Here is a 7,541-nt window from a genome sequence, read left to right on the forward strand (position 1 = left end):
TTTTATAATGTAATCATTGTAACATCAACACTCAGTAATAACCAATATTACAACACAATCACTTTTTCATCAGAACTCACTCACATACTACATGTATTAAACCCTGGTTTATGGACACTTGCATTTGTACTTTGCATGGGAAAGCAGCCTGAATTTCAGATGAACTTTAATAAAAGAAGATTTATATGTATGTTGCTCTAGATGCATGTTTTAATAAATAATAATGACATTCAGGAAAGTAAAAGGACTGTTAAAGTTTGCTGTTGTAAAATGTCTGATGATTAGGGTTCTGTTGCACATTTAGTGAATTGACTGTACCAATTGCTGTTATTATTTACACCCAATCAGTGCATCCACATGATATTATGTAGCTTAAATTAAAGAACATGTTTTGATGTGTTCAGAACATACCGACAAGTTGCACACTCACTGACTTTCCGAAAGAACAGGAAAGTTCTTCCTGCCTGTCTGGTCACTGCCATCAGAGACCTGTTTCTGTCACAGAGCTACACAGGCTTCAAATATATGTAAGATAAATAAAAGGTACATTACAACTCTCAACTGCGGGGTGTGTGTGTGTGTGTGGGGGGGGATGTGCATAACCATTGCATACTTAAGGTCGGCTTAAACTGCAAACAGAAATGTGGAGCTTGCATAACAATTCTTGCTTTGGCAGATTTGGAGATAGGCAGCCTCAGTCTATATAGTTGGTCACCAGTTGGGGCGTCCTGCTTGGTGACAACTTGAGCTTTGTCAACTGGTCTAGCTGTAGCAGTCAAAGTCTGGGCACTGTTGCATTGTAGTCTTGCTGTGTATGCAGAGCTTTGTTGTAGCTGCCATAGGCCAGTGTTGCCATAGACCAGTGTTAGGATCACCACCCCCTCAAACAGCTCCTTCAGTTAACCTGATGCCTGTTTTAGACAGAAAAAAAAGTTACCACAATCAGCAGAACTTTCACTGGAGAATGGGCATAATTCTTTCATACTTTCTTTCTCATAGCTTTTTTTGGTTTTTATAATCTCTTCATTACACTAAATAACATCCATCTTAAGACCTATTTTGAGCCTGAATTTAAGTTGACTAGTAATGATATTAATCATAATGTATTTATTTTTATAATGTACAAACTAGAGTATGTATGTGGATATGTGTGTGATGGTGCTGGTATGGATATGCGTGGTTTGGGTTATGTGTGTACTGATGTGTACATTTTATGTGTTTTGTATGTTTTGCGAGTGCGATTTTATGTGATGTTATTCTGTACACCAGCCAAAACAAAATGTCTGGTATATTAGATAATAAACGCACCTTTAAATTTATTAGCGACTACACCCCGTCACCCTGCAGTCCCCCTCCCCCCCATTACACCCTACACTTTTAACATTGTATAAAAAATCATGTCCCAATATAGGTCCCTAGTTACCTGGGAGGACGTTAAGCTCCATAATCAACATCAACAACGTATTGAATTGAATTGAAAAGCTGGGGTTAGGAGGTCTAACTTCTTGAATTAAAGTGGTTTTTTTCTCAGGTGCATGTAGTTTTTTATTTGCTTGAAATCATGGTGTATTCTGGTTGTAAGAGAAGAGTCAATTTCCTTGTAAGCCTGCAAAATTAAGATTTGTCATTTTTGAAGTACATTTTTGTAAGAGTCCAAAATAGTCCAGGATAAGGAGGAAAAACATAGGGTGGGTCAGGAAATCTGAAACATTGCATAGTTTTGTTTTGCCTATGTAGACACAAAAAGTACTCAGAGTACTTCCCCCCCCCCCCCCCCCCCCCCCCCAAGAGAGCATAGCTGTTTTAATTATTTTAATGCCACTGTTAGCAAGAGGAGTACTACAGACAGCAATCAAACAGTGGATTTTTTCTGTAGACATTGTTATTTCTGTTTAGGTGTTTCAGTAGTTTTCTATGCGGATAAATCATGCTGCATGATCACTAGAAACAATCCAGCTCTGTAGCATGCAAGTTTTTTAAAGGTTTTTTTCCCATGTTACTCTGAGAGAAAAAAACAACCCACAGAGATAAAGTTGAACTGGCAGTTTGACTCAAGCAGTGGTAATAACACAGAGTGCTCTTCCTACAATCAATTTTTTTTATGTGGATGATGATGTCCATACATGTACAGTTTGGTTGTATTATTTTGCTAGACTATTTGTTTCTGTTAGATATATCTGCTCACATGATTGTTGTTCATAATTTGACATTACATTTACTGCTGATCAAAATGTATTGTTGGAATAGGTCTGCTTAATATTCTGACTGCAGTTTTGTAATAAAATCAAATAACACAGATGTTTTAAGTATCAAAGTGCTTTTCACACACACACACACACACACACACACACACACACACACACACACTCACACACTATGAGTATGACTGCAAACATGAATTTGTACTTGTATTAATTATAATTACTGTATTACAGAACCTGATCTGAAAAAAAGGACAACAGCAAATTATTCATGCAAGCTTGCTGTATTAACGATTTCTTTATCCATTTAATACAACACTGAATTAAAAGATAACAACTATAACAACGTGTGTGTGTTTGTGTGAATGTCTATGTGTATATGGACGGACACTGATTAAACCTGAGACTCATCGATTACCCAGGTGAGTGTAAAAGAGGGAGAGAGAGAGGGAACTTTAAGGTGGGTGCATGGGGACGGGCATGTAGTAACAGATATATGTTTTAATCTGTAATCTTAACACATGTGCTTAAAATTAGGAACAGATGCCATTCCACTACAAATACTGTCAGTCTGACAAAAACGCCCAGTGACACTGAACCCCTATCCCTTACAGAACACATTCAGTATACATGTACTCACTTCCTTTCGTCTGCGTTTAGTGAAAGCAGATCGTTCTGATGACATTGGTATCCGGTTTCTGACCTCCTGTGAGTGGTCAACAATTGTCGGAACTGGAACTGCGTTAGGCAACAGCTGTTTTGTGTGTGCCAGGTTTTCTTGCCGGCTTAACTGCGTTCGCATTGGAAGAAAGTGTCGCGAAACACAGCACATCGTGTTGGCCGTTTCCAGTTAATCAGTCTTGCTGCAGAAGTTGTAAGCCCATCGGAAAAAGGTGACAACTGATGCCTGAACCTTTTTTCTATACTTCATAGCTATCAGCAGCCGTGCGCATTCCTTCGGCGTGCTGTTGATGCTCGATTTAGGCAAACGCCCACTTGAGCGTAAGCTGTAACTTTCGGTTTCCAAACACAAAGTGACGTCACAGCCGGTTCTCGTCTACTGGCGGCCATTTCGAAGTCTCGTTTAGCAGACGAATTTGGCGGAACGTTTTTAATTAAATCACAATGATTAAGCTACGAATCGGTGAATTTCTTTACATTTTTGGAATCTTTAGGTGCGTTTCTCTAACCTTCAGTCATCGGTTAGTGATTCTAATAACCTTTAAAACAGCGTGGTCTGGTCCTTTAACCCCCCCTTCTTTGGGAAATGTCAACGTAAGTCCCACACTCCAGCTTGGCAGTCGTGACAAGGGAGACTACTGAGTTGCCCGTCACAGGGCCCGGAAACTCAAAGCTCATGCCTGTAAGTGTAACCATCTCGCGTTTTGACGGTACGTGACGAAACGAAAAGATCAGCATCGAGTAGGTTTGCTCACATCCTTTCCGCAACATAATGTAAACAGTCGGTTGGCACGCCGAGAGATGCTGTACAAATTTACACGAAAAATGCAAAGGAAAGGTGCAAGAATTTGGGATGCAGAGGAGAGATTCTCCCAAGATAAACTGTGCAGACTGAGTGTTTTTTCGCCAACTTCAAGAGGCGCACTTATGAACAGAGAGAAAAGCATGTCAGTTTCTTGCAAGTGAAGCAAATTTCGTCTTAAAATGTTATGGGTTTTATATATATATATATATGCAAATACTTTATTTATCCAAAAGTCAGTGCACCGAGTACTAACGTCCCTTGCAATGTGAAACAAGGATTTTTCGATGAAGCAAATACCAAGAATTTTGCGATGAAACAAGATTTTTTTAAGCGACATATTAAGGTGAAGCTATCATTTTTCATCAATAATTTGACCTTATCAGGCGACTACGAAAGTTCGAATAGCAGTACTCGGGAGGGGAGGGGAGGGGAGGCACTCAGTTTAGAGTTTATATTTGATTAAGAAATGCCCGTCCTGGTAGCCGCGTGTGGTTTGCTCGCATCCCTTCCGCAGCATAATTTGGCATTTCAACGGGTTGTCGTACCGTGAGCTACTGTGCACATTTACATTAACAATGAAAGAAAATGTTTGAGGAGTGAAATGCAGAGGAGTGAACGGGTTGGGTTTTTTTTAAAGAGAGAGAGAGTGATAGAGAGAGATAGAGAGAGAGAGAGTGATAGAGAGAGAGAGTGATAGAGAGAGAGAGAGATAGAGAGAGAGAGAGTGATAGAGAGATCTAGAGTGATAGAGAGAGTGAGAGAGAGAGAGTGAGAGAGAGAGAGAGTGAGAGAGAGAGAGAGTGAGAGAGAGAGAGAGGAAGGGAGGGGGGAGGGATGGAAGTATGAAGTAATTATAGTAAAATAGTGCTTTTAGTTATGCGCTATAGAAATCTCCTTACTCAATAAATAAATAAATAAATAAATAAAGGAGGGAAAGAGAGGGAAAGCGAGAAAGAGTGTGAGATGGCTGAAACGAGAGCTCGACAAAGTTGGACTGACAGATATTTACTGGCAGTTCATCATATTCTTTATCATGTTCTGATTCCAAAAACATATAAATATGTTATATTCGGATTAAAAACAAGCTCTGAAAATTAAAAATATAAAAATTATGATTAAAATTAAATTTCCGAAACGTAAAAACAATTTCATCTTATTCCTTGTCGGTTCCTGATTCCAAAAACATATAGATATGATATGTTTGGATTAAAACCACGCTCAGAAAGTTAAAACGAAGAGAGGTACAGTAAAGCGTGCTATGCAACACAGCGCAACCGCTACCGCGCTAAACAGGCTCGTCACTTTCACTGCCTTTTGCACTAGCGGCGGACTACGGTCATTGTGAAAAAATGCAGTGCGTTTAGTTTCATTCTGTGAGTTCCACAGCTTGACTAAATGTAGTAATTTCGCCTCACGCGACTTGTTTGTGTATATAATCGTTTTAATCTCCTTTTTTTAAAGCGTAAAAAGTCCATGTAACTAACACAAAAATAACACATAACAAGCAAATGCTGCGGCACCAGTTAAGGCTCATGTAAAGTACAGAAATCATGCATTGCAAAACTAATGGCGATTCAGTCTTTCTTTTCTTTATTTGGTGTTTAACGTCGTTTTCAAAGGCGATTCAGTCAAGCGGTTCTGTACCAAGTTAAAACAAGTCGCGTAAGGCGAAAATACAATATTTAGTCAAGTAGCTGTCGAACTCACAGAATGAAACTCATGAACGCAATGCCATTTTACTCGTAGCATCGTCAGGCCACCGCTCATGGCAAAGGCAGTGAAATTGGCAAGAAGAGCGGGGTAGTAGTTGCGCTAAGAAGGATAGCACGCTTTTCTGTACCTCTCTTTGTTTTAACTTTCTGAGCGTGTTTTTAATCCAAACATATCATATCTATATGTTTTTGGAATCAGGAACCGACAAGGAATAAGATGAAAGTGTTTTTAAATTGATTTGGACAATTTAATTTTGATAATAATTTTTATATATTTAATTTTCAGAGCTTGTTTTTAATCCGAATATAACATATTTATATGTTTTTGGAATCAGCAAATGATGGAGAATAAGATAAACGTAAATTTGGATCGTTTTATAATTTTTTATTTTTTTTTACAATTTTCCGATTTTTAATGACCAAAGTCATTAATTAATTTTTAAGCCACCAAGCTGAAATGCAATACCGAACCCCGGGCTTTGTCGAAGATTACTTGACCAAAATTTGAACCAATTTGGTTGAAAAATGAGGGCGTGACAGTGCCGCCTCAACTTTCACGAAAAGCCGGATATGACGTCATCAAAGACATTTATCAAAAAAATGAAAAAAACATTCGGGGATTTCATACCCAGGAACTCTCATGTCAAATTTCATAAAGATCGGTCCAGTAGTTTAGTCTGAATCGCTCTACACACATACACACACACACACACACACACGCACGCACGCACACACGCACGCACATACACCACGACCCTCGTTTCGATTCCCCCTCGATGTTAAAATATTTAGTCAAAACTTGACTAAATATAAAAAGAAAAGAATTCTGTACTCAACAAAACAAGGACAGCACATACAAAACTAAATGAAAGTTTCGCCTATGGAGACTTCTTCGGGACTAACAAACAAACAAACACAGAGGGAAACAAAAAGTAAAAGATTCTGTATCATCTCTAGTGTACTGATTCTAGTCCGTTTTTTGTGTGTGTTTTGTTACTGCACAGTGCACATTTCCTCTTACCCTCTGATCTAAATAATAACAACTACAAGCATACCAGGCATGGAAATTGAAAAAAGTACAAAAGGCTGAAAATGTGCAAGCGCCTAGCCTTCTTTGGGGGGTCCGCCGGGGGCATGCCCTCCCCCGGACATTTTTTTTTCTCCGAAGAACCCGAATTGTGCAATTTGGTGTCATCTGAGCTCCAAGTTTGCCATTTAATTCAGTTTTCAGAACCATTTTGGCCTTTCCCATTGTTTTTTTCGGCGGACACTTTTGCTTTTTCGGCAGACCAAAAAATAAATTCGGCGGAAATTTGCCTTTCCGCGGACAATTCCCATGCCTGCACGTCTTGCAACGCGGTTAACATAGCCTACTAAGGTGGCTATACCTACTGCATTTAAACTTGGACTGGTGCTAAGTAATGAAGTGTACAAGTATGAAGAGTTCATCTAACCTCTGTAAATAAGCACGGCATGCCTAGTAGAAAACTATGCAATTGCAAAACGTAGAAACGTAAAATATGAATATTATAAACAGGTTCATCTCGATGCTTGGGGTAAAAGACACACAAAGACCATTAAACGTTTCCATTTAACTTGGTCAGTTATCGTCAGCACAACAACATCGAACACTCATTTAAAAGCTCTTCAAACAAACCTAAAAGACTTTTAGAAACAAACGCACCGATTTTATACATATCAGTCCTTGCGAAAAGAAAGTTTATATATAAACAAAAGTATCCTCTTCGAATTGCAACATCATAGAACATCTATTTTACTGCTGTAAAATCACGCGCATGCTTCATATTCATCACAACAAAATCTCATCACATATCACATATTTAGACAAAATATATATTGGCACACAAGCGTCAGCACAAAAGTGAAAGGAAACTGCAGACATTTTCACTGGTACTGACGTGTTTTCTACTGGCAAGAATTCTTCATTTTTGGTCGCACAAAGACCTTTTTCACACATCTTATACTGCTACTCCGAGATCTGTTTCTTGTTTCAATTCTGTCACATAAAACATATTTGTATCACGTTAGTCTAATCAAGTCGTTTTCACACATCAGTACAGTAACCAAGTCAAGTCAAGTCAATATTTATTTCAAAAAACCCCGAGGGTTTACCAAGATGTT

General features: G+C 38.6%; 1 protein-coding gene and 2 long non-coding RNA genes across 4 annotated transcripts in view; 2 read left to right on the top strand and 1 right to left on the bottom strand.

Moving 5' to 3' along the window:
* Positions 1–2,301, top strand: part of LOC138969050 (uncharacterized) — a 14,742-nt gene extending 12,441 nt beyond the window's left edge. For both annotated transcript variants that reach the window (XR_011456359.1, XM_070341746.1), the window contains one exon: positions 1–2,301. This exon is cut by the window's left edge. The gene's annotated coding sequence lies outside the window, so the exon portion shown is untranslated.
* Positions 400–4,476, bottom strand: LOC138969052 (uncharacterized). The gene is made up of 2 exons (XR_011456360.1): positions 2,842–4,476; positions 400–911 (listed from the first exon to the last, which is right to left on the bottom strand). It is a non-coding gene; the product is annotated as an uncharacterized lncRNA (long non-coding RNA).
* A 649-nt stretch (positions 4,477–5,125) lies between these two features.
* Positions 5,126–5,344, top strand: LOC138969053 (uncharacterized). Its single transcript, XR_011456362.1, has 2 exons — positions 5,126–5,256; positions 5,307–5,344. It is a non-coding gene; the product is annotated as an uncharacterized lncRNA (long non-coding RNA).
* Positions 5,345–7,541: the final 2,197 nt, after the last annotated feature.

The sequence above is a fragment of the Littorina saxatilis genome, linkage group LG6 (genome assembly GCF_037325665.1).
Source record: "Littorina saxatilis isolate snail1 linkage group LG6, US_GU_Lsax_2.0, whole genome shotgun sequence".
In the NCBI taxonomy this organism is placed as follows: domain Eukaryota; kingdom Metazoa; phylum Mollusca; class Gastropoda; order Littorinimorpha; family Littorinidae; genus Littorina; species Littorina saxatilis.